General features: G+C 42.2%; 1 protein-coding gene across 4 annotated transcripts in view; it reads left to right on the forward strand.

Annotated features, from left to right (window-relative positions):
• Positions 1-25,750, forward strand: part of FHOD3 (formin homology 2 domain containing 3) — a 607,453-nt gene that overhangs the window by 207,598 nt on the left and 374,105 nt on the right. The gene's annotated exons all lie outside the window — the stretch shown is intronic.

Consider the following 25,750-nt stretch of genomic DNA (forward strand, 5'->3'; position numbering starts at 1 on the left):
TTTCTGTGCATCGAATGTGCCATTTCTGGAATGCCCAAACCATCTCTTTTAGTGTTATGTCATGAGACCTGCAAGGGAAAACTGTAAAGATAGTCACCCTGTGTACAATACTTTGCATACAAATGTTAAAAGTTTTTATGCACAGTAATATTGTTTTTTTTAAGTTGTTCTCACTATATATATATATATATATATATATATATATATATATATATATATATATAATATATAATATATATATACCACCACTATTAAGGTTATGGTGGGTAAAAAAAGTGACTAAAACCCTCCACAGTAAAGCATAAAGCAACTGTAAATATTCCTGTATATTCATTTGTATGTCTTAGACAGGTCTGCAACCCTGTCTTTCACCATTATCACCCAGCACACAGCACTTCCACTGCAGCAAGGGATTCTGGGAAATGACATGCAAATGAGCACACAGTGCCACTTTTTATCTCATGCTCACATTACATGAAGTGCTGTTTGCTGGGTGATAATGGTGAAAGACAGGGTTGCAGACCTGCCTAAGACATGCAAATGAATATACAGGAATATTTACAGTTTCTTTATGCTTTACTGTGGAGGGTTTTAGTCACTTTTTTTTACCCACCATAACCTTAATAGTGGTGGTGATTTCCTACTCTTATCTCATTTGAGCAAATGTCAGCAAGCCAACCTCACACTGATGATACCAATCAAGGTTGAAACATGTCTGTGAGTGGGTTAACTGACTTTGCATCTCCCAAGTCCTTGCTTAAAAGCTGTGTTTAAAGCAGCATGCATTGGCTAAGGGTTGCTCATGTAATGTGAGCATGAGATAAAAAGTGGCACTGTGTGCTCATTTGCAGAATCCCTTGCTGCAGTGGAAGTGCTGTTTGCTGGGTGATAATGGTGAAAGACAGGGTTGCAGACCTGTCTAAGACATGCAAATGAATATACAGGAATATTTACAGTTGCTATATATATATGCACCTTAACCCTGGCTGTGCTCAAAGCTGTGACCATGCAGCAAGCTTAAGCCTATAGGGAACCATGTTAAAAATGGTTATTGAGGCAAAAAGTGACACTGTGTGCTCATTTGCATGTCATTTCCCAGAATCCCTTGCTGCAGTGGAAGTGCTGTATGCTGGGTGATAATGGGGAAAGGTGGGGTTGCAGACCTGCCTAAGACATGCAGATGAGCATACAGCTATATTTGCATATATATATATATATACATATATACATACACACACACACATACATACATACACATACAGTTAGGTCCGGAAATAATTGGACACTGATACAAGTTTTGTTATTTCTGCTGTGTACTAAAATAAATTCAAGTTAAAGTTAAATAATGAATATGGGCTTAAAGTGCAGTATATCAGCTTTAATTTGAGGGTATTCACATCCAAATTGGAGGAAGGGTTTAGGATTTACATCACTTTAATATGTAGCCCCCTATTTTTCAGGGGACCAAAAGTAATTGGACAATTGACTCAAAAGCTGTTTCATGCACAGGTGTGGGCTATTCCTTCATTATTTCATCATTAATTAAGCAAGTTAAAGGTCTGGAGTTGATTCCAGGTGTGGCATTCGCGTTTGGATGATGTTGCTGTGAACCCACAACAGTTTGGTACATTCTGAGAAAAAAAAGAACGCACTGGTGAGCTCTGCAACACAAAAAGGCCTGGACGTCCACGGAAGACAACAGTGGTGGATGATCGTAGGATCCTTTCCATGGTAAATAAAAACCCCTTCACAACATCCCACCAAGTGAAGAACACTCTTCAGGAGGTAGGCATATCATTTTCCAAGTCTACCATAAAGAGAAAACTTCATGAGAGCAAAATACAGAGGGTTCACCACAAGGTGCAAACCGTTCATAAACCTCAAGAATAGAAAGGCCAGATTAGACTTTGCCAAACAATTTCTAAAAAAGCAAGCCCAGTTCTGGAACTGCATTCTTTGGACAGATGGAACTAACATCAACCTGTACCAGAATGATGAGAAGAAAAAAGTATGGAGAAGGCTTGGAACGGCTCATGATCTGAAGCATACCACATAATCTGTAAAACATGCTGGAGGCAGTGTGATGGCATAGGCATGCATGACTTACAATGGCACTGGGTTTGTGAGTTGAACTATTGGGGATTTTAACCTTTTATTAAAATTGGTCAAGCAGTATTTCACTAGGAGAGTGCGCCTTCTCTTTTTTTCTCTCCCTTTTCTAGATTCTTATTTGGGATTTGTTTTTCCCGATGCAGAAGGCAGCCAGTTTCCTCCTAAGGACCGATTGTGGTTTACATCAATACAGCCTGTACTTTTATGCTATTTAATTATCTGTTCCTTGTATCTTCTAGTCTTAAGGTGTTATTTCACTTAATTATTCTAGGTATTATTCTAGCTTCTAATATCAGATGTGATTTAATATAATTATTTTGTTTCTTTGAGCGCTGTCCATTTTTTATATATACAGCTGCAGCGACCGTTACTCGAACACTTCATGCGGTGTATACATCGGAATACACAAGTCATGGCCCGTGATCTCTTCCAACCTTCCCGCCTTAATACACAAGTGCGGCGAGTGCAGAAAATTGCATTTTAGTGTTCTGGTTTTTAAACACCTGAAATTGACACAGTCGCACAGTACTGGGCAATTAATGGGTATCCCCATTAATGTAAGGACCCCTTGACAGTTTAAGGGACACCTCACATCCCTATACCCCAATTAACTTTCTGGGCTGTGCTGAAGCAGGGACCCCTAGTGGTGAGTCGCATATTACAGGTAATGCTTGTACCAACCTTGGGCTCAAGAGCTTGCACTCTATAAACCCAACACAAGGATCAGGGGTAACCAAACGGGCTTAAACCTTTATTTGACAGCCTGACTACCCCCTACCATCATAAGGGCCATCTGCCTTAAGGTACTGCTGAGACTTTGGAGTGGTAGGCTGGAAAGGGGCTTATCCTCTATGTCTTGTAAGAAAGGGACTGGGGGAAGTTAGTTAGCCCTTACAAAGGGATAGGTGTTTTATGTTTTTGTATATTTTTGTTTGCCATGCTGTTTAAAGAGACAGTCTCAATAAAGCCATATGTTAATTTCACCCTAAACGGTCTCCATTTGCATACCTCTGCACACATCTCTTACAGTACATTAGGGCCCCGTTCTCGGCGATCCGCCAATACGGCGGTACAGATAAGGGGGCCGCCATGTCTGCTCATGCCCAGAATTGTGACGGCCAAGTTAGCGCATGGGGAGAAGGGGGAGCGGCCGAGTTGGCGCATGCAAAGAACGGGGGAGCGGTCGAGTTCGTGCATGCGCAAAAAGGGGGACTGCAAATCTGAGCATGGGTAGGAGATGACAAAAATCGCCGGTTTTGCTTTTCGGCGATTTTTTCTTTGTAGCAGCCCCATGAAATAGAACACGCCGTATGAGCCGGGCCCTACTGTACCTGTAAAATATGCAGGGCTACTGTAGATGCAAGGCAATGCTTGACCCCTCTGTGCACCCCTACAGGTCTACGGGAAGTACTGCGGTAGTGATTCTTGACAGCGAAGAAGCCTTGGGGCTTGAGCCAGATTGAAGAATGCCCAGTAACCTTTACCCGGGATATAGCCCAGCCGGCCCAGTGAATATCCATGTAAGGAGAGAAGGGCCCCTGAAGGGAAGAGGAAAAGCTGAGGTCCCAATATGGGTCAGTGACAATGACAGTTATCTCCATCAGGGGGCATTCTGATGCCGTGGCCTGGAGCCCTTTGACAGGGCCAGTACTGGATTAACATCCTCCAAGGCTGAATTTAATTGCCCTGGCGTCTAGGTACGAGACCACTTTTTTTTCCTACAGCTGTACTTGAACTGGAGGCTTGTTCCTAGGATTTGGCCCTGGAGGTCTTTTTCCTTCCTTTCAAGGTTTGGTACAGTATATGTATGGCAGGACAGACTCACGGTGGGGCCAGTAAGAGTCCCAAACAGTGGAAACAGTATGTCTTTTTTTTTTTTAAATAACTTTCTTTTTCCATAACAAAAAAAAATCTGGAATAAGTGACAAGCAGTGCAGTCTCTCTGCCCTTGATTCTGTGCATTCAATATATAAAATCAGGGAGAAATAATTGGTTAGAGCTTGAAATATTTTTGATAGATGTGAAATTATAAAGGTTTGGGAAGACCCTGGGAGTGACGAGTTGTCCATTCCAATTTTTAGTATTGTCTCTATTGTCTTATCAGACCATGCCCCCATTCAAATTGACTTATCCCTCTTAAGCAAACCTTCATCACCCTCATGGTGGAGGTTAAATGACTCATTATTCAGTTCCCCAGAGGTCTATAAGGAAATTCACACCAGTCTTAAAAACTATTTATTGGCATATCCCTTGTTTTTCATAGAAAAGGAGTAAAGCTTAAGGCTATTCTAGACTTAGAGGACAACATAAAACAACTAGCACAAGACCACAAATCCAATCTTAAAATACAATTGTCCCAAGATTAATACTGTATGAGCAAGTGAAGAATTGAGAAAACTGCAATTGAAAGATGTTGTGAGGGCCATTAAATTGACCAATCAGTTTTTCTATGACAAAGGAAACGAGTCTGAGAGATACCTAGTAAACAAACTATAGAGCGTAAAGAGCCACTCAAGTGTTCTGGCTCTAAAATTTATAGATGGTTGGGTAACCTATAACCCTTACCGAATAACCATATAATCTAATTGATTTTTCTCTGTCTTAATCTAGTTGAGAATTCCCAAAAATTTGTAATCTGCCAAAACTCTCGAATCAGGAAAGAATTACATTTAAAATATGTAAAAATGGTGATTGGAGAGTTTATTTTAAAAAAACAAAAAAAACATCAGTCCCAGGTGGCTTCACTAATTTGTTTTATAAAAAGTATTGTGGAATTATCATGCCACACATGGTAAGCCTTTTTAACACTTTTCTAAAAGGAAACTAATTCCCCTCCCAGATGTCTAAAGATGTGATCACAGTCATCCTCAAGGAAGGTAAAGATCCCCTGAGATGGAAAAACTATAATGCCAATCTCCCTTCTTAACATGGACTTAAAGATTTATAGCAGCATTTTAGCCAATCGCCTTAAAACCATCCTACCCCCACTGGTTCATATCGACCATGTAGGATTTATTAATGTGAGGCAAGCCATAGACAACACCAGGAAATAATCAATATTATTAATCAGGTTAATGTTAAAGAAATAAAAACTGTACTTCTCAGCCTTGATGCTTAGAAAACATTCGATAAAATTAAGAACAGCGAAAAAGAAGTGCTGGCTCCCATAGTGTGATCACATTTATTAAATTAATAAAAAAAAGCTGTCAATTTGCTAAGGCAATGCACCTAAACACATAGAAAAGTGGTAGTGAAACCAATCCACCGGCATAAAATGTCTGAAGTGCGCCCTTACAGGGTATAACATGATCAACATGATTTACTGGTTTTGTCCTCTATCGCAGGCACCGCCGTTCTGGTGTCTAGTGCACACTCTCACGATTGCTCGTAGGAGTCCGCCTGTTTTTTCACATGATGCTTGATGCAGGTACGTGATTACGTCAGCTATATGCTCTCTTCCCAATGTGTTTCATTGCTAGGCAACTTCATCAGGTGCCAATTGTTATAATGAAGGTAGATCTTTATATAGCTGGCAGATCCTATGGCGACCACAGAACATTTTACAACGTCCAATAGTGTTATTAGTATTAGCCTATGCTAGTTGCGGAAAATGTGAATTAATTTTCTCCACAAAGAATACATGCAGGCTACAAAAGACCATAAGTACGAATGTGTGTGTATTTTGGTAGTAAATAGCGCACACATGCTAACCTTACATGCATGAGCATATTTAGAAGAAATATTACAGAAATTAAAAAACATTTCCCAATACCTCACCAATAGGAGAGCATATACCTATAAACGAAATGCATTGGGAAGAGAGCACGTAGCAGACGTCATTACGTACCTGCATCCTGCGTCACATGAGGAAAGAGGTCGACCCCTCCGAGCAATCGGGGGAGCATGCGCGAGACACCAAAACGCCGCACAGAACGACGCTGCTGGGGATAGAGGACACCATCAGTAAAGCTGTAGATCGAGCTACTGTATAAAGTCTTGTAAAGGTGCGCTTCATACATTTTATGCCGGTGAATTAGTTTCAATACCACTTTTCTATATGTGTTCACCTTTTGGTGAATGTTTTAGTGCTATCTGTTTTTAGGTGCATTGCCTTAGCACCTTGACAGATTTTTTTTTTAGTCATTTAATAAATATGATCACTCTATGGGAGCCTCCACTTATTTTTCTCTGTTCTAGATTCCTGTCTGGACTTGGTTATCATCCTAGGAAGCAGTAGCTCACGGTGAACCTGCTTTTTGAAAATTCTGATCTACATCATTGGAACAACAATCATCACAACACTGGGTCATTCGTAACTACTGTATATCCTTATATCAGTGTTGTGCTACTTCCATCTTATTGGACATACTGAGAGACCAATTTCTCTTTGTTTGATGAACTTTTTGGGGACTGTTCGCTTGTATTTGTTGCATATATATATATATATATATATCTCCAACACACAGAGTTGGTGCCGCAATCAGAATCACTCCCCATAAATCAAAATAAATCACTGGGCCAGATGTAGGGGTGAAAATTACCCTCTGGCGGTGCTAACAACCCAACATGATACTCCAAAGGAGTATCTATACCACTCACTCTCCTGTGGCCTACTGCTGCCCCGTGCTGACCACCTCTCTGACTGGAGCGCTATTGCTGACACTGCTCTATCTGGTCTGTGTGACTGCTGCGTGACTGCTGCCTGCTGTATACAGTGAGCGGGATGCCGGGGACTCACACTGCCTCTTACCTTCATTTTGGACTCCACTTCTCCCTGGATATCCTGTGCAGCGTCATAGCAAGTATCTGGACAGTATTATGCTCCACGGAGCCCTTGGGCTACTACATACTCTACCTGCCTTAGCTTACATTAGTTACATCTAGCTCTGGCATTAGGGAGTCATTCTTATATGTTTTCTCCCTTGTATTCTCTGCTGACTCACTGCTATACACTCCATATCTAAGGTGGACCAAACTTTTGCATATCCTAGACATTTATCATTTGTCTCTCTCTAGTTTACTACATTTGCCAGGGTCTAGCTGCCATCATCTGGCTGTACAGCATTTAGGGTATATAACTATTACATTATTTATTTTTGCTCTTTTTTCTGCTCATATTTGGTTTTGTGTAGATGCTGGTAATCATTCAGTCATTTGTACTATTTTGTTGATCGGCCGATCTTCACTGCATTTCCAGGGGAATTTTCTTTCCTCTGGATTTGCATTATTATACCCACGTATATTGCATGCTGCATATTTTGGGTCTCTACATGTATATTGTGTATCTCTTGGATCAGCAATGTTAATTTTGTATGTGTTTTAGGTATATTTTAATATTTTTTTGTGTTTTGTGTTGCTAATAAAATCCATTTTGTATTTTCACATATTTTTTGTATGCTTTCAACAGACCCTCTTTTTTTCTATTTGTGTGTGTGTGTAATTGTGTTTGTATGTGTATATATATATATACTGCTGCGGCACAGTTTATTCGAGCATTTGCCCGTTCTGTGCCGCAGCAGTAGCCTGGCGCGCGCCCGAGTGTGACGGGCGCACGCCGAAGCAGCGGAAGAGCGCCCTCCGATCGGGGCGCTCTCCCTACCGCTGCCGGGTCCGCCGGGTCCCCCGGAACCCCCTGCCGCTGTCCCGCGATCGCGGGACACCAGGGCTCCCTCGGGGAGCCCCTGGACACGCGTGCAGGGGGCGCACGCTCCCGATGACGCGTGACCGCGCGTCTATGACGCGCGGCACGCCGAGGGGCGGCCACTAGCAAGCCGGGAGATTTCCCGGCTTGCGGTACCGACCACACTTCAATAAAGTGTGTCGGTAGTGTATATATAGATTTTTGTCACTTTTTTACTCACCATAACTTAACTCAGTATTATGGTATATATATATATATATATATATATATATATATATATATATATATATATATATATATATATATATATACACATTATATATATATATATATATATATAGATATATATATATATATATATATATATATATATATATATATACCATAATACTGAGTTAAGTTATGGTGAGTAAAAAAGTGACAAAAACATATATATATATATATATATATATATATATATATATATATATATATATATATATATATATATATATATATATATATATATATATATATATATATATACAAGAAACATACAGCACAACTCCCAACAAAATTTCAAATAGAGTATTGATGAAAAACTGTAACCAGCCAATTCAATTATAAACGAGAGGTGTTAACCCTTTAGATACTGACTGACCCTGTTAGATCTGCTGCCACATAAGTCCACGGCTCCACAATTGCCGATATAAAATGTACGAGAAAGAATGACCTAGGCGCAAAAAAACCAGGGAGAGAAAGAAAAAAAGAGAAAAAGAACCATCATAGTGTAATACGTCGGATTATCAGAATAACAAATTGGTGAGATATGCACTTACAGCAATTTAGATTAGTATCAGCTTTTTATCCACTCTGAGATCAGGAACTCAGCTTGGTGATCCTTTAAATCTCTGCTGGGAACTCTTCGTTTTTCAAAGTGACTGCTTTCACAGTACTTCACAGCAGTCGCGGTGCACCTGTGTACAGGGATTATGTCTTGCAGACGAATCTCATACAGAGATTAGGTAGGGAAAAGGAAAAGAAAAACAATATAGTGTAAAACCTTTTATTTTAAAATTAGTAAAGAAACTAAATAAGTATCCAACTCACACTTTGTGAGTCATAAAAAAGCATTTGAGAGTTTCACACATGAGTCTCTCACACTCAATGGTGGATCAGCGCCGGCTCCCAGTCCAGCTAACTCACGCAGTCACTTCCGCGTCACGTGACCTCTGCTGTCGTGAGATCTCCTCTCCGTTGCTGAAAATTCACTGCTCCGGCTCCGTGGTGGAAAATCAGCTTGTCAGCTCGTCTCTCTCTGCTCATGGAACGCTCGCCCTACGCGTTTCTCCAATGTGGCTTCGTCAGGGGCTGCATCTCATACCTATCTCTAACTAGGGTTTATATACCTACCTCTCGCAATCGATTGGCTAGTAGAAAATTGGCAAATTGGTGAATTGGCAAGTAAAATGTTACTGGGTGATTATCTTTAACACAAAGGAATATAGTAGTAGAATTACATTTATAATATATTAATTTAATTATATCAGATATCATATATAATAGAATATATAATAAAACATAGAGCAATTAGAGGACATGTTTATAAAGACATTTTATATATATATATATATATATATATATAAAGAACTAAACGAGCAATGTAATATCTTAGGCATATATTAACCAAGATCCTCGCTTTTGTTTATAACATGAACCTATAGACATTTCAAAATATAATAGTTTATTTTGACACCTAATACAATGCATCATCAAGAACATATAAGCTCCTTAGGGCAGAATGATATTGTTATCTACATATAAATGGACCATATTATCTTACATTTTAACCCTATATTTAATCAAAATACCATTAGGAATACCATTTTCCAAACAGATAATGTTAATCTATATTTTTTAACGGCTAATTAACTCTTTGGAAAACAGTATAATCATACATTGGAGAAATTACACCATACTATATATTAACCCTTTATTGGTCGGATGAAGTGTTCTCAATCTGAGAATATCGTTATTAACAACATAGTATCAATATTTAAACTTACAATATAACAATATTACAATTAACAATGAAGGGAACCATGAAAAACATGACAAAGGTACTATTTAGAACCTGTCACATTTTAAGTGTACTATATCTTACAATCTACTATATAACATAGCATTTTGTTACACTTTATTACTTGAGGAATAATTACTTATTTTCAATTTAATATTTTAAGCTTTGTATATTGCACAGTGTATTTAGTCAATACATTTTATCAATATATTTTAGCAATAAATTTTAACCCCTTTCACATTAATTACTCTACAATCTATTCTTACTATATATTTTTTTTTCAACATTTTGTTTATTGTGTTTTTCAAAGTATAACATACAGTTGTCACATTGTCAAAATAAAAAGCTTTCCATGGGACAAACAACATTCATACCGCCATTCATACCGACCTGGGAGAAGGGAGACAGGAGGATGTGGGGGTAGGAAGGGGGGGTGGAGGGGGAGGGGGGGGGGCAGAGGAGTCCTTTCTGATGTACGATGTTCTCCGTTCTTGGTCCGTAGGTCAGGTGTTACGACCAACTGTTTCGGCGAGGCACCGGGTAGTTAATATAGGGGGTAATGGATCTGTGTTAGCGTCCCCCCGTGGCGGGCATACTGTCTCCCTCGTATGTGGCTGATTGCAGCTTCTGCTCGCCATCCAAGGAGAACTCACCTGCCGCTATTAAAGCCAGATGGAGGCATTGCTCACCCCTGGGATGTCTGTCTGTGCCAACCAAGGCAACCAGACTTTTTGAAACTTTGGGCCAGTGTCGTTGACCAGACTTATCAACTTTTCCATCTCGCAAAAAAACAAATTCTATTCCGAATTTTGTCTAATGAAGGAATTGCATTCTGTTTCCACAATGCTGCAGTCTCGCATCTCATAGCCGTAGCAAAGTGTGCGATCAATTTGTTCCCTGATCTAGATACGTCTGTCGTGGGTTTGCCTAGAAGGAACACCCACGGATCTAGTTGAATTTTGAGGCCCAGAAAGAGCCTCTGTAGCCAATCTCTAATTTGGATCTATACGGGTCTAATTCGTGGACAAGACCACAGCATGTGTAACAGGTCCCCCTGTTCCCCGCACTGCCTGGGGCAGAGCGGGGAAGCGCCCGGCGCGAATTTTGCCAATCTAACTGGGGTGAGGTACCACCGCATTAGTACTTTATATGAGTTCTCCTTTAATGTTGTACAGATCGAACTGCTAGCTGCCGCCTTAAAAATCTCAGCCCAGTCATCATCCTCCAGTGGTTCCGTCAGATCTGTTTCCCATTGTGTCATGAGGGAAAAGGGAGACCAAAAAGCGCACCAGCACAAACGGAGCAGGAAGAAACCAGAACAAAAAAATGATTAAAAGAGCACTTTCTGGTTGCACCACACACCACCTGTCTTCAGGAGGATAGTACCCATTATATGACACAATAGGTACTATATCAATTGTTAGTACCCTGGTACAGTGGTCTGGCTTATTATCATTTTGAGATATACCTGCATTTGAGCGCTTCAGCTATTTTCCATTGTGTCAGGAACCTGGGTTTGTGTGAATCGTCGCTATTAGAACCGACCACCACCCTGTACAGTGCAGATATAAGTCCCCGTGTGTCGGTGCCTCGACCACAGAGCTTCTCAAAATTGGTTAACGGCGGTCTAATAGTGTGTTTGGTGTAAAATGCCCTGACCTGGAGGTATTTAAGAAATTCTGTGTTGGGAATGCCAGTTTCTGACTGTAATAGATCAAACGGTTTAATGGTGTCGCGTCCCTCCAGGTCTTTTAGTTTGTGGAACCCCCTGTTTTGCCAAAGTGTGAAGTTTTTGCCAACTAAACCCGGAGCAAAGTCTGGATTCCCGTATAATGGGGCCATTAAAGTGTGTTTAGAGGTTAATGAGTGATTAGTTTTGGCTGCTTCCCAGACCGACAGTGAGTTGAGCACGGAGGACAGAGGATCCTTTAGGTCTTTCAGTCTAGCTTTTGGGTACCAAATTAGGTTTTCGATTGCAAGCGGGGCGCAGACCTCCTTCTCTAATGCCACTCAGCGTCTCAGCTCTGGATTCCCATGCCACTGTGTGATTTGGCATAATTGGGCCGCTTTATAGTATGCCAACAAACTCGGCACTGCCAAGCCTCCTGTCTCCCTGGATCGTTGCATAATTGTCATTTTTACCCGTGGTGTTTTATTTTGCCAAATAAATTTTGTGACTGAATTTCGTAGTTCTTTAATCTCTGATCGTACCACTGGTATCGGAAGAGTGTGATAGAGGTATAGTAAGCGTGGGAGAAGGTTCATCTTAACACAGTAGATTCTACCAATCCAGGAAATTCCGTAAGTGGACCATAATTTGAGCTCCTTTGTTAAAGCCCGTAGGAGCTGTGGATAATTTGCCTGATAGAGAGTGGAGCTCTGTTTAGTAATATATACCCCTAGATACTTTATCTTTTTCGGCTGCCATTGAAATTTAAAATTAATTTCTAATAATTTCTCCATGTCTCTCGGCAAATTCAGACTGAGCGCCTCTGATTTAGCCTGATTGATCTTAAAACCCGATATGCTACTAAATTTTTCCAGTAGGGCGAACAGATTGGGTAGCGAGGTGAGTGGCTTTGTCAATGACAGGATAATGTCATCAGCGTATAGCGCCACCTTGTGTTCTTGTGACATAATTTGGATTCCGGCGATGTCCGGGTTGCTACGAATGTGCGCTGCTAGCGGTTCCACGCATAAGGCGAACAACAGGGGCGAAAGTGGGCAGCCCTGTCTGGTTCCGCTTTTGATATTAAACCGCTCTGATGGGAAGCCTTGCTGTACTACCTTGGCTGCCGGGGTTGTGTATAATGCTTTAATTGCCCCTAATATTTTCCCTCTGAACCCAAATGCTCCAAGCGTAGACTCCATGTATGGCCAGTCAATCCTGTCGAAGGCTTTCTCCGCGTCTAAGCTTAGTGCTATGCCACGGATCCCGTTGCCATTGATGAAATCAATAATATCTATTATTCTTCTGGTATTATCGGCCGCTTGTCTATCCCTAATAAAACCAACCTGGTCTGGGTGAATAAGCCTTGGCAGGATCGCACTCAATCTATTAGCCAGTAGTTTAGAATAAATTTTAATGTCTGAATTGATTAATGATATCGGCCTGTAACTTTGGCAATTTGTGGGATCTTTGTCCTTCTTATGTATTAAGGATATCGACGCCTGGAGCATGTGTGCCGTGAAGGGTTCCCCCGACAGTACCCCATTGAACATTTTGAGCATGTGCGGCGCTAAAACCCCTACAAATTTTTTATAATATAGATTGGAAAATCCATCCGGGCCTGGGGCCTTGGAGGGTTTTAGGTTCTTAATAACCCCTATCAACTCCTCTAATGAAAAATCCTTCTGGATCGCCTCGTGCTCCAATCTGCTCAGCCTAGGGAGATCCGCTTCTCTCAGGAAAGTCTGGAGTGTGGCGCTAGTTTTTGTGCTTTCTGCAACCTTCTCCCCGTTATATAACTGCTCATAAAAAAGTCTAAACTCTTCCACTATTCGTTTAGGGTTGGAGGATATATCTCCTGTTTTGGTCTTGATTGCCTGAATATTATAGTTTGGTTGCTTATTGCGGATCCGATTAGCTAGCATGGTGTCCGGCTTGTTGGCTTTTTCAAAGAATTTCCTCTTTGTCCAGCTTATGTCCCTCTCGGCCCGGGAAGTACACTGGCGACACACTTTATTCGAGCTCGGCTAGTCCCACGAATTGAGGTTTGTGACTGTTTTCTGCCCGAGTGCATTGAGTTATTTTCCTGCAGGGATTGAAGCATTATATTCCCGCTGGCTGCAATACTGCACAGTACATATATATATACTGCATTACAATTCATGAATTTATGCCATCTGGTAGACACGCGAAGCATTGCAGCCTATTAAATCCTAATCAGATCGGCTATTGAGTAAGGAGAGTTCATGTAGCCTCTTATATAGTTGGGTCAATTTGGCCTCCCTTAGCTTCTTTCGTCTTGCTGCAAGACTGATCAACGTTCCCCTCAGCGTGGCTTTGTGGGCTTCCCATAACGTTATTTGTGAATCCACTGTACCCCAGTTTAGTGAGAAAAACTGTCTAATCTCATCTTTAATTGTCTGCTCAATTTCTGGGATCTTAATCAGGGATTCATTTAGTTTCCAATTTGCTCCGGGACTAATTGGTCTAATTTGTGTGCATCGCAGCTCTATTGATGCATGGTCCGACCATGTAATGTCATGGATTATAGTGTCGGATATTTGGGGGACCATTCTGCCCGAGACAAAGAAGTGGTCGATCCTACTATAACTGTCGTGGGGGTGTGAGTAAAACGAGTAACTACGTTCGCCGGGATGCTGCTCCCTCCAAATGTCAACCAGACAACCTCTCCGTAGTCCTTCCAGCAGTGCTGTGACTCCTGTCTGTCTATCTCGCTCTTGTCTAGGGGATCTATCAATGCGGGGGTCCAGAACTTTATTAAAGTCTCCCGCTACTATAATGTTTCCGACTGCCCAACTTTGAAGTTTAAGGAAAAATGCATCAAAGAACTGTGGGTCACGCTCACATGGGGCGTAAACGCATGCTAGGGTCACCCTGCAATGTTGCAGAAGACCCACTATGATGAGATATCGACCCTCTGGGTCACGCTTTATTCGTTCAACCTCAAACGGGACTCGGTTGTGAAATACTATAGCGACCCCTTTTTTCTTTTCTTTAGCTGAAGCGAGGTAAAATCGTCTGAAGTTTTTGTCTATGAACCCTGGATTTTTACTTGAGCTATAGTGTGTCTCTTGGAGGAAGAGAACGTCCGCTTTCCGGCGTTTAAATTCTGCGAAGGCTATTCTACGCTTTTGTGGGGAATTAAAGCCCTTAACATTTTGTGATATGAACGTCAGTGCCATGGGTGTATGTATATGGAGTCTAGGTCAGTAGCAGAAGGATATAACCTACCCGGGCCTCGTGTCTGTGAATACTGCCGGTGACGGCTGAGTTGAATCCAGCTTGTCTTTGCCTTTGCTTTTCCTCTGGGGAGGTCTCAAGGTGGGGGGGGGAGACAGCGGGGGGGGGGGGGAAACAAAAAACACAGAACCACACAACATTCACACATAAAACTAGATTGATCCTAGACGACCTATGGTTTTCTGCCTGGGAATAGCAGTCACGCCTTGGACTCTCCCTCCCTCCTGTCCAGGCTCGTGGGGGGTGATTCTCCCCACGCCTTCCCAGGTCTTTGACTGAGCCGCGGTATAGGACCGCAGCCCCGTCAGAAAGGCACATGCCAACAGGCGGGGGCAAGGGCATTCATCTGCCCCCCCGCCGGCGATGCAACAGTAGCTGTATAATCAGTAAACTAACTACAGTGGTAGCCAAAACTTAACCCATACTAACTATTGAGCACTCCCTTGTCAACGTAGCTGTGTATTTAACTGCCCTATACTGCCTAAAGTGGCACTCACTTGCTACCCCCTTAACTGTGTAAAGGTGTCAGCCTAAACTTGACCCTGTCTCCCTTTGAAGTTTCAATACCTATCACTATATTTATATATCTAACCATATATAACATTTTTAAAACTTTTAAAACGGTTCCCCTAGCCCCCCCCCCCCCAACCGGATCGCACCCCGTGCCCCTGTAAGAATCTGGCAGCACCCCCCCCCCCCCCTGCCCCCCCTCTCCTTTATTTAAAGAGCTGCCGAGCTTAATCCCAGCCATTAGAGCTCAGCCAGTCCCGGGACCTGTCACGTTGTGTCCCTTCCGGGATCTTGTCCCTTTCTCCTGCTTCTTCGCAGGGGAGTGCGCGTACCCCCTAAGAGTCCCCTCCGTCGCCTTCCATGGCTGTCAGTGGGACTCATCCGTGGCTGTCACTTCCGGGTCGTCGATGGTCTGGGTGGGTCCGCCCCCTGACGTCATCACGACAACGTCCTCATATCCGCCCGCGAGCAGCAGAGAGGGAAGGCGTGTCCTGCTGGTGGAGCCGAGCGGAGCTCCCAGACTTCGCGCCAACATTGCTCCTCCATTGCTTTTTCGTGCTTCTTCACCAACCTGACCCTCGTGTGCTGCTGGGCCGCCATCTTGGTGAGTGGAAACGTTCATCTGTTCCGATTTTAATTTTTTATTTTTTCCTCTTTTGTCCTGTCCGCTCTGCTGTGGCTGGTCCAGCTTTTGTTAAGCTGACCGTGTCATCGGGTGATTCGCAGGTGGGACGAGGGGGGGACGGAGGGGAGCGGAGCGGAGCCGAAGGGAAGGGGGGGGGAACCGGAGGAGGCAGAGGGAAGCCATTCAACGTGGCCTTCCCATCCTCATCTCCACCTTCAATGGCCAACGGGGGGGGGGGGCAGGCCAGGGCCCGGGGCAGGCAACATCCCGCAACTGTGAGTATTGTCCTGAACCTCAGACTGGTCTCGACAGACCTGCTTTGTCTCTCCGCTGACCGTTCACTGCTCCCACTCTCCGCCACTCAGCGGGACGGGGAGGGTATGTCTCAGGTGCCTCTGGCAGCTGCAGCGTGTCTGGGAGCCCCAGCCTCTTCAGGAACTCTGGCCCCTCAGCTAGATGTTTCAGAGCCTGGGTCCGGCCGTTCTGCACTACGACCAGCGCAAAAGGGAAGGCCCACCTGTATCTGATCTCCTTGTCTCTGAGGAGTTTAGTGATGGGTTGGAGGGCCCTCCTTCGCGCTAGTGCGACGGGGGAAATGTCCTGAAAGATGGCCATTTCTATCCCCTCGAATGGCACCAGTGGGGTAGCCCTGGTCAGACGGCAGATTTCCTCCTTGGTGGTGAAATGATGCAGGCGGAGTATGATATCTCTGGGAGGATTATTGGGCAATGGGCGGCCTCGCAGTGCGCGGTGACACCGGTCCATAACTAATTCGGCCTCAGATTTCCCTGGCATTATAGATGTCATCCACCTATTAATCAGCCGCTCAGGGTCCAGGATTTCCTCCGGTATGCCCCTGACCCGTAGGTTGTTCCGCCTGTCCCGGTTTTCACTGTCTTCGTGGCGTTCCTCCAGCTCGGCCACCCTCTGTTCCAGCTTAGCAATTTGTGCTCCCATCTCTCCTTGGCATTTGGAAGTCTCCTCCACCCTCTCCTCCTGTGCGTTCGTGCGGCTACCAATGCCCAGTATGTCCTTTCTCAGCTGGTCCACCTCCCCTCGGAAGAAGGTCTTTAAGTCGGAGAGTAACTGTGCAATCTCCTGTTTGAGGGAACCCGTGGGCTCCTCCATAGTCAACTCTATCTTCGGTGCGGAGTCAGAGTCAGATGACGCCATATTAGCCGTTTCTTTGGGCTTTTTTGCGCCGGTGAAATAGGTGCGCACATCTACCCTCTGCTTGGGCTTTTTGCGGGTCGCTGCCATTCTTTTGTGTCCAGCGCTGTTAGCTGAATCAAGGGTGAGGTTTTATTTTGGGTTTTTATGGGTTTTTGTCACTTTATTTTGCTAAATATCGCCGGCGGGACACGGAGCACTCAGATCAAGCCTCCATCTCCGATCCCGTCGCGCATGCGCCTCCTTACTATATATTTTTAATATTTTTTATAAATTTAAATTTTATCGTATACCCACCCATGGTTTATACATTTATTTTAACCCAACACTTAGTGCGTCTAAAGAGATACTATTATAAATACAAATATACAACTTAGTATTTAATGTAGAGGGGACATAAACATTATCTAATTTGATGACATCTAGAATATTACCTATCAACCACAACCTATTGATGTATATCATTCGAAAAAGAAGAAGAATAATAGGCATAGGGTCAGTATTGTATCATAACAATCAAACCTTCATCATTCTGAGTGTACACATTAATCAAACACATAATTGCTAGTAATATTTCATTATACATTTACTGACAATAATCAAACATACAGAATTACATAAAAATACATGAAAATAAGAAGCATATTTTAAAGCATATTGTAAGTGCTCACACTACAAATGTTAGCATTTAAATAGCATTGGAAACACAGAGATACATAATTAATAACCGAAAACCTAATAAACGCTTAAGAAGCAGATGTAAATATAAGGAATAGTGAAGCCTGTAACCTCATAATGAGTATAACAGCGTGCACATAATTCAAAATATATAGAGAGAGGCTATTCAATCCTTAAGGAATGATCCCAGGTCAATATCGATATTCATACCTTGTGATATTAAGGTTTTCAATGTATATATCCAAAATGTCTCTTGTCTGGATATCTTAATGACCTGGTTACCACCTCTTCAATTCGGATGAATTTTATCAATTCCAAAGAATTTTAAACCATTTGGGTTCTGTTCATGATGTTCTTTAAAGTGTTTTGAGACACTGTGTTGCATAAAGCCTCTCTCTATATTTTTAATGTGCTCCGCTATTCTCAATTTGTTTGCGTGTAATTCTCCCTATGTACTGTTTGTTACATGGGCATTGTAGCATATAGATTACATAATTTGATTTGCAGTCTATAAAATCTTTTATTTCATGTTCCTCTTGTGTAATCTCAGATTTTATATTTCTGAAAGATTTCTGAGAATTAGTGTTCAATTTACATCCTCTACAAGTTTGACATTGAAAGAATCCTTTAGTTACAGTCACAGGCTTCACACACTCCTGTTTCAAACAACTTGGGGCCAATCTTTGCTTTAGATTTGGAGCCTTTGTAAATATTATTTCTGGTTTCGTTGGTAATACTTGCTGTAAAATTGGGTCTTTATGTAGAATACCCCAATGTTTATGGAATATTCTTTTAATTTGATGAGAAGAATTTGTATATCTCGTAACAAACAGTACTGAGATTTTCCCTTTTTCCCCTCTCTGACTTGTTTCCCCTTTTGCTTTATAGGTTAATAAATATGAACGCTCCATCTGTGAAACTTTAGTATATGCCTCATTGATTACTTCTCTCCTATATTTTCGTTCTGTAAATTTGTCCATTAGTTTGTGTGCTTGATGATGATATGTATCTTCCTGTGTACAATTACGTCTGACCCGCTGCAATTGACCTAAAGGGATGTTATTGATCCATTTGTCTAAGTGTCCACTATTCCCCATTAGGAAATTGTGGCAATCGACTTCTTTTACATAAGTCTTAGTTTCCAGTATACAATTGGACACATACAGTTGTAAATCCAAAATTCAATATTTGTGCGGCTATACTTATGTGTGAACCTAAGATTATAGGAGTTATTGTTTAATTGATCTAAAAAGGTGATTAACAGATCCAAACTTCCATCCCACACAAAACGTATATCATCTATATACCTATGCCAGGATACCAGATTTGCTCCGAACTCGTGGCCCGACCAGATGAAATTGTCCTCCCACATGCCCATAAAAATGTTGGCATAGTTCGGAGCAAATCTGGTACCCATGGCAGTGCCTCTAATCTGCAAATAGTATTGGTCATCATACCAAAAGTAGTTGTGACTGAGTATGTGTTTGATACAATCCACTATCAATTTAACCTGTAATTTGTCTAACTCACCACTACGTGTAAGATTATCTTTCACTGCATTACATCCATGTGTATGATCTATGACAGTGTAGAGTGAGTATACGTCACAGGTAACCAATATATAGTTATCACTCCATGTCATATTTTTGACAATATTGAGTATCTGTATAGTATCCTGCACATATGACTTCAATTTTTTCACTGGATCTTTCAGAAATGTGTCAATATAACCCGAAAGGTTTGCAGTCAGAGACTTAATCCCAGAAACTATTGGGCGTCCGGGGGGGTTGGTGGCATCCTAGTGTAGTTTTGGCAAAAAGTAGAATATTGGAATTCGGGGAGATTCTATTATTTCTGGGCCTAACTGTGTATGTATATATATGTATGTATATGTGAATATATATATATATATATATATATATATATATATATATATATATATAAAAAAAATCAAACCCACACTGATGAGACCCATCAAGGTCGAAAAAGCTGTCTGTGGGTGGTTTTCTGGGTATGCACCTTAACCCTGGCTGTGCTCAAAGCTGTGACCATGCAGCAAGCTTAAGCGTATAGGGAACCATGTTAAAAATGGTTATTGAGGCAAAATGTGACACTGTGTGCTCATTTGCATGTCATTTCCCAGAATCCCTTGCTGCAGTGGAAGTGCTGTATGCTGGGTGATAATGGGGAAAGGCGGGGTTGCAGACCTGCCTAAGACATGCAGATGAGCATACAGTTGTATTTGCATATATATATATATATATATATATATATATATATATATATATGTATATATATATATATATATATGTATATGTATATATATGTGTATGTATGTATATGTGTATATATATATATATAGTGCAGAATAAATGAGTTCTTCAGTATTAGGTGATAACTTTTTTATTGGACTAACAATTTATGTCATAGGACAAGCTTTTGGGAGTTATCCGCTCTTCTTCAGGTCAAGCAATACTGATGTACAAAGGATTCAATAGCTAAAACAGTGTAGAGAGAGAGGAAAAAAAAACACAGATATTTACTGTAGATAAGGTAGGGTGTTAAATGTGTTTGAAGCCAGGGGACAGTGTCAAAGAAAGGTGGGGAGGGGGAGGGGATAATTTTTGATAGGGTGTGAGAAAACCCATGTCCGCATTAAGTCCTTTGGTTTTGGTGTCAAAGAGTCTTATCATTCTGAGTTCAAATGTTTTCCATTCTTGGATGCTTTTAAACATTCCATTGAGGATTTTGATTTTTAGATCATTTATGGATTGATCTGGTTGTGAGAAGTGATGTCCCACAGATGAGCAGTATCTTCCTTCTTCTTGAGGGAGTATAGAGTGTCTGTGCATATTCATTCTTCCTTGTAGTTTTTGGCTGGTTTCCCCAATGTAGCAACCTCGGTCACATTTGTTGCACTGAATCATATACACTATATTCCTGGATGTGTAGCTGTATGATCCTTTAACATTGAATGTTCTATGGTTGTGACTGGCTGTGGGATCTTGGAAAATATGTTTTCAGAGTTTGCAGCATTTGTATCTTCACGGTTTTGTGCCATTATCCATGTCTTTAAAATCGTTGTGAAGTTTTCTGCTGACTAATTTCTGTTTGAGGTTTGGTGGTTGCCGGAATGCAAGAATGGGAGGTTTGGGAAAGATTTCTTTTAATGTCGCATCCTCTGTCAGCATGGGTTGCAGATCTTTGATTATTTTTCGTATACCCTCTAGGGTAGGGTTGTATGTGGTCACTAGTGGTATGCGTGTGGTAGGTTCTTTCTGTCTGTATTGTAGCAGATGTTCTCGTGGGGCTTTTATTGCAGATGTAATAGTTTTGGCAAGGGATTTCAAGCCAACAAAAGCAGGACAACTACTTAGAACTAGAAACCAGAACTGACTCTTCAAGACAGATACACAACCTCAACCCAGAAGAGTACAAAGCCTGCCAGTGAGTTATAAACTCTGATTATGAACTCTCTAAACCTGAGATCTCTGTTCTCTCCAAGGGACTAACATTCTGTCCCACCACCAAACTAGATCAAATCCAATTACTCTCAGACCTAGAAGAACTCTTCAGAAGACTACGTCTGAAAGAATACTTCCACAAAAAAGAGAGCACCCTCATAATGACAGAGAAAAACAACCAGAAGAAGAATACGTACTTCACACCACCAACAGGACGCAACATCATACTTGACAGCTACATACAGAGCTTAAGATCAAAAGTTTCCTTACTAGCATCAACACAGCAGAAAAAAACTATGTACAACCTATCCCCCATGGAGAGATCTGCTATCAAGGAACTGGGAAACAACCACAACATCACCATCAAACCAGCAGATAAAGGAGGCACAATGGTGCTTATGAACACAAATAAATACATAGAAGAAGACAATAGACAACTCACAGACAACACCTACTACAAGAAACTCACGCATGATCCAACCCAGGAATATACAAAGCAACTCCTGAATCTCAATCAAACATTCCCTAACCACCTGCAACCACAATTGAAGCAACTAATACCTGACAACCCAGGAGTTGGGATCTTCTACATGCTTCCCAAAATCCACAAACCAGGAAACCCCGGCAGACCAATTATAACAGGTATGGATACACTCACGGAACAAATATCAGGCTTAGTGGAGAATATCCTCAAACCTTTAGTCAGAAGCACCAACAGCTTCATACAAGATACCACAGATTTTCTCAATAATCTTAACAACATCAACCAACTACCATCCAACACACTGCTAGTTACCATGGATATAGAATCCCTTTACAGCAACATCCCCCACAAGGATGGTATTGAGGCATGCCTGCATTTCCTTACAACATCTCCCCTGGATCAGAAATACAGCGCTGATGTAATTACAAACTAGTAGAATACATCCTCACACAAAACTACTTCAGCTTCAACAAGGAAATGTACCTACAACTAATGGGGACTGCAATGGGTACCAAGATGGCACCGCAATATGCCAATCTTTCATGGCAAATCTTGAACAAAGATTCCTAACTACATGCCTCCACAAACCCTACAAATACTACAGATACATTGATGACCTGTTTATAATCAGGACAGAGGGTGAAGAAAACCTAAAACAATTCCACGAGTCCCTTAACTCATTCCATCCATCTATTAAACTCAAAATGGATTATTCGGCAAACCTAGTAAACTTTCTAGATACTACAGTAACACTGAAAGATGGCAAACTACACACATCTGTATACAAGAAACCAACTGACAGATGCAGTTACCTCCACAACTCCAGCTTCCATCCCACTCATACAAAACAAGGTATCATACACAGCCAGGCTATAAGATACCACCGCATATGCTCTGACACTGAAGACAGAAACAGGCATCTCACAACCCTGACCGAATCGTTCAGACAGAAGGGATACAAACCAAAGACCATTGCCAAAACTATTACATCTGCAATAAAAGCCCCACGAGAACACCTGCTACAATACAGAAAGAACCTACCACACGCATACCACTAGTGACCACATACAACCCTACCCTAGAGGGTATACGAAAAATAATCAAAGATCTGCAACCCATGCTGACAGAGGATGCGACATTAAAAGAAATCTTTCCCAAATCTCCCATTCTTGCATTCCGGCAACCACTAAACCTCAAACAGAAATTAGTCAGCAGAAAACTTCACAACGATTTTAAAGACATGGATAATGGCACAAAACCGTGCAGCAAGAAACGCTGCAAACTCTGAAAACATATTTGCCAAGATCCCACAGCCAGTCACAACCATAGAACATTCAATGTTAAAGGATCATACAGCTGCACATCCAGGAATATAGTGTATATGATTCAGTGCAACAAATGTGACCAAGGTTGCTACATTGGGGAAACCAGCCAAAAACTACAAGGAAGAATGAATATGCACAGATACTCTATACTCCATCACGAAGAAGGAAGATACTGCTCACTTGTGGGACATGACTTCTCACAACTAGATCATTCCATAAATGATCTAAAAATCAAAATCCTCAATGGAATGTTTAAAAGCACCCTAGAACGGAAAACATTTGAACTCAGAATGATAAGACTCTTTGACACCAAAACCAAAGGACTTAATGCGGACATTGGTTTTCTCACACCCTATCAAAATTGCTTGTAATTATCCTGCTTGCCTCTATTCTTATCCACACTTTCTCTCCCCCCCAGTATCCCCTCCCCCTCCCCACCTTTCTTTGACACTGTCCCCTGGCTTCAAACACATTTAACACCCTACCTTATCTTCAGTAAATATCTGTTGGTTTTTTTTTTCCTCTCTCTACACTGTTTTAGCCATTGAATCCTTTGTATATCAGTATTGTGACCTGAAGAAGAGAGGATAACTCTCGAAAGCTTGTCCTATGACATAAATTGTTAGTCCAATAAAAAAGGTATCACCTAATACTGAAGAACTCATTTATTTTGCACTATCGCAACTGGACTAACACGGCTATTTTCTGCTTTTTATATATATATATATATATATATATATATATATATATATATATATATATATAATGTGAATATATGTATGTATGTATGTATGTATATGTGAATATATGTATGTATGTATGTATGTATATGTGAATATATATATGTATATATGTATGTATATGTGAATATATATATATATATATATGTATGTATATGTGAATATATATATATATATATATGTATATATATATATATATATATATATATATGTGTATTGTGGCAGGATGGTCGTGGTAAGTGAGGAGACAATACGACTTTTCTGGTGAAATAGTGCTGGTGGATTTATTTGTCCAAAAAGGGTAACTAAAACAATGGGTACACTGTCCCTTTAAATTGAAACGTAAACAACTGCCTAACCCCGGTCGGGGTACTGACTAAACAAAAGTGCAGGCTAACTACCTGTCTGGCTAGCTAACCTAGTCCAATAACCCCAGTTTGGGGCAATGCTCACAAGTGGCTAGGCCAATCGCCTACGTGGGGTTGCCCCAACAGTGGAGCAAGTGGAGGCCGTGCAGCAGGGGACCCAGCCAGCGGTCCCTACAGCAGCAGGTGGCAGTGTGGAAGCAGATCCGGAGGGACATTGAATGCCGAACAGAGCCCCCAAGTCGGTACAAGTTGCCCGGGTGTTCTTCGATTGGGGCACCAGTAGAGGAGTCTTGGATTTCGGTGTGTTGCCAGGTTTGGACACACACTTCCTGCTGGACAACGACTTGGGGCGCTTCATTTGTTCCTACACGGAGGAGGATGCTCCCATGGCTGCGGTCACCCAGAGTCGGCAGTTGCCCAGGTGGCACTGCCTCTGGTGCTGCAGCCCACCACCGCGATCCTCGCTCCCCAGTTTTTGGAGCCACAAGAGCCGATGTCCCGTTGAAGACCCGGTAGGTAAGCTAGCCCGACCCTTGTCCCAACCACTGTTACGACATTTCCCTTTACTGTGTAACTGAAGGCGATTGACCAGAGCTGAGCCAGGAGTTCAGGGAAGCAGTGAGATTGGACCCCGATCTGGAGGGCATGAGACTTTGGGCAGCTGAGTCTGACTCGGAGATCGTGTCCGATCAGTCCCTGTGGCACTGTGAGCTCTTATATCAGGAACAAGCCCCAGGTGCTCTGGTCAGACGATGGACAGGTAGACGACAGCTAGTAGTTCACCGGGTGAATAGGGAACAGTTATTGCAGGTAGCAGCAGTCCTAGATATGATAGGGAGGCTGGCCTGACAATGAAGCTGTTCAGGTGCCAAGTCGGCTTGGCGGAGGTATTGTACCTCTGCCACCGGGTAGGTGGAGGGCATCTCAAGCCCGAGCGTACCCAAGTGGAGGCAATGTTAACTGGCCGGCTCCCCACACTAAAATGTAGGTCCTCGTTCTTCTAGGTACTGCCGGCTAAGTGTGTGCCCCAGTATAGTGCACTGGCCAAGCCCCTGACGGAGTTGACCAAGAAGTGGCTTCCGGTGCTGTTTGCCTTGTCTCCCAAGTTTCGGGTGGCATTACAGGCTGTAAACGAGGGCCTAGCCAGAGCTTGAGCTCTGAAGAAATTGCAGCCCTATGTTGATGGAAGGCCTTGCACAGTGATCGCGGAACACAGTCTTCTTAGCTGGTTGCAGCGGGTGTTGGGGGATAATGGGAGGTTGCTGCGCTGGAGCCTTGCCTTTCGGGAGTTTGACTTTGCATTTCAGCACAGGAATGGCAGTAAGCATGGCAGCACAGACAGACTTTCCCGGCAGGACGATCCCAGCTTCGACAAAAAGACTTCAAGGGTCTTCAGAAACTGTGTGTCTTGGGGAACGGGGATTGTATATAAAATCACTTTATTTCCTGTGTTAGTGTACTTCCACATACAGTTAGTAGGGCAGCCATGTCCGTTGTGTTTTTGGTATTTCTCCGTGTGCAGAGCCAGTAATTCACTTAGCTGGGCTGCATATAGAGAAATGCTGGTTCGTGACAAAGCTTGGGAGCGGCTTGAGTACCTGAACAATGGTGAGTGGGGAAGGGCTGTGTATCATCAGGAGCTGG

The sequence above is a fragment of the Ascaphus truei genome, chromosome 2 (assembly GCF_040206685.1).
Source record: "Ascaphus truei isolate aAscTru1 chromosome 2, aAscTru1.hap1, whole genome shotgun sequence".
NCBI lineage: Eukaryota > Metazoa > Chordata > Amphibia > Anura > Ascaphidae > Ascaphus > Ascaphus truei.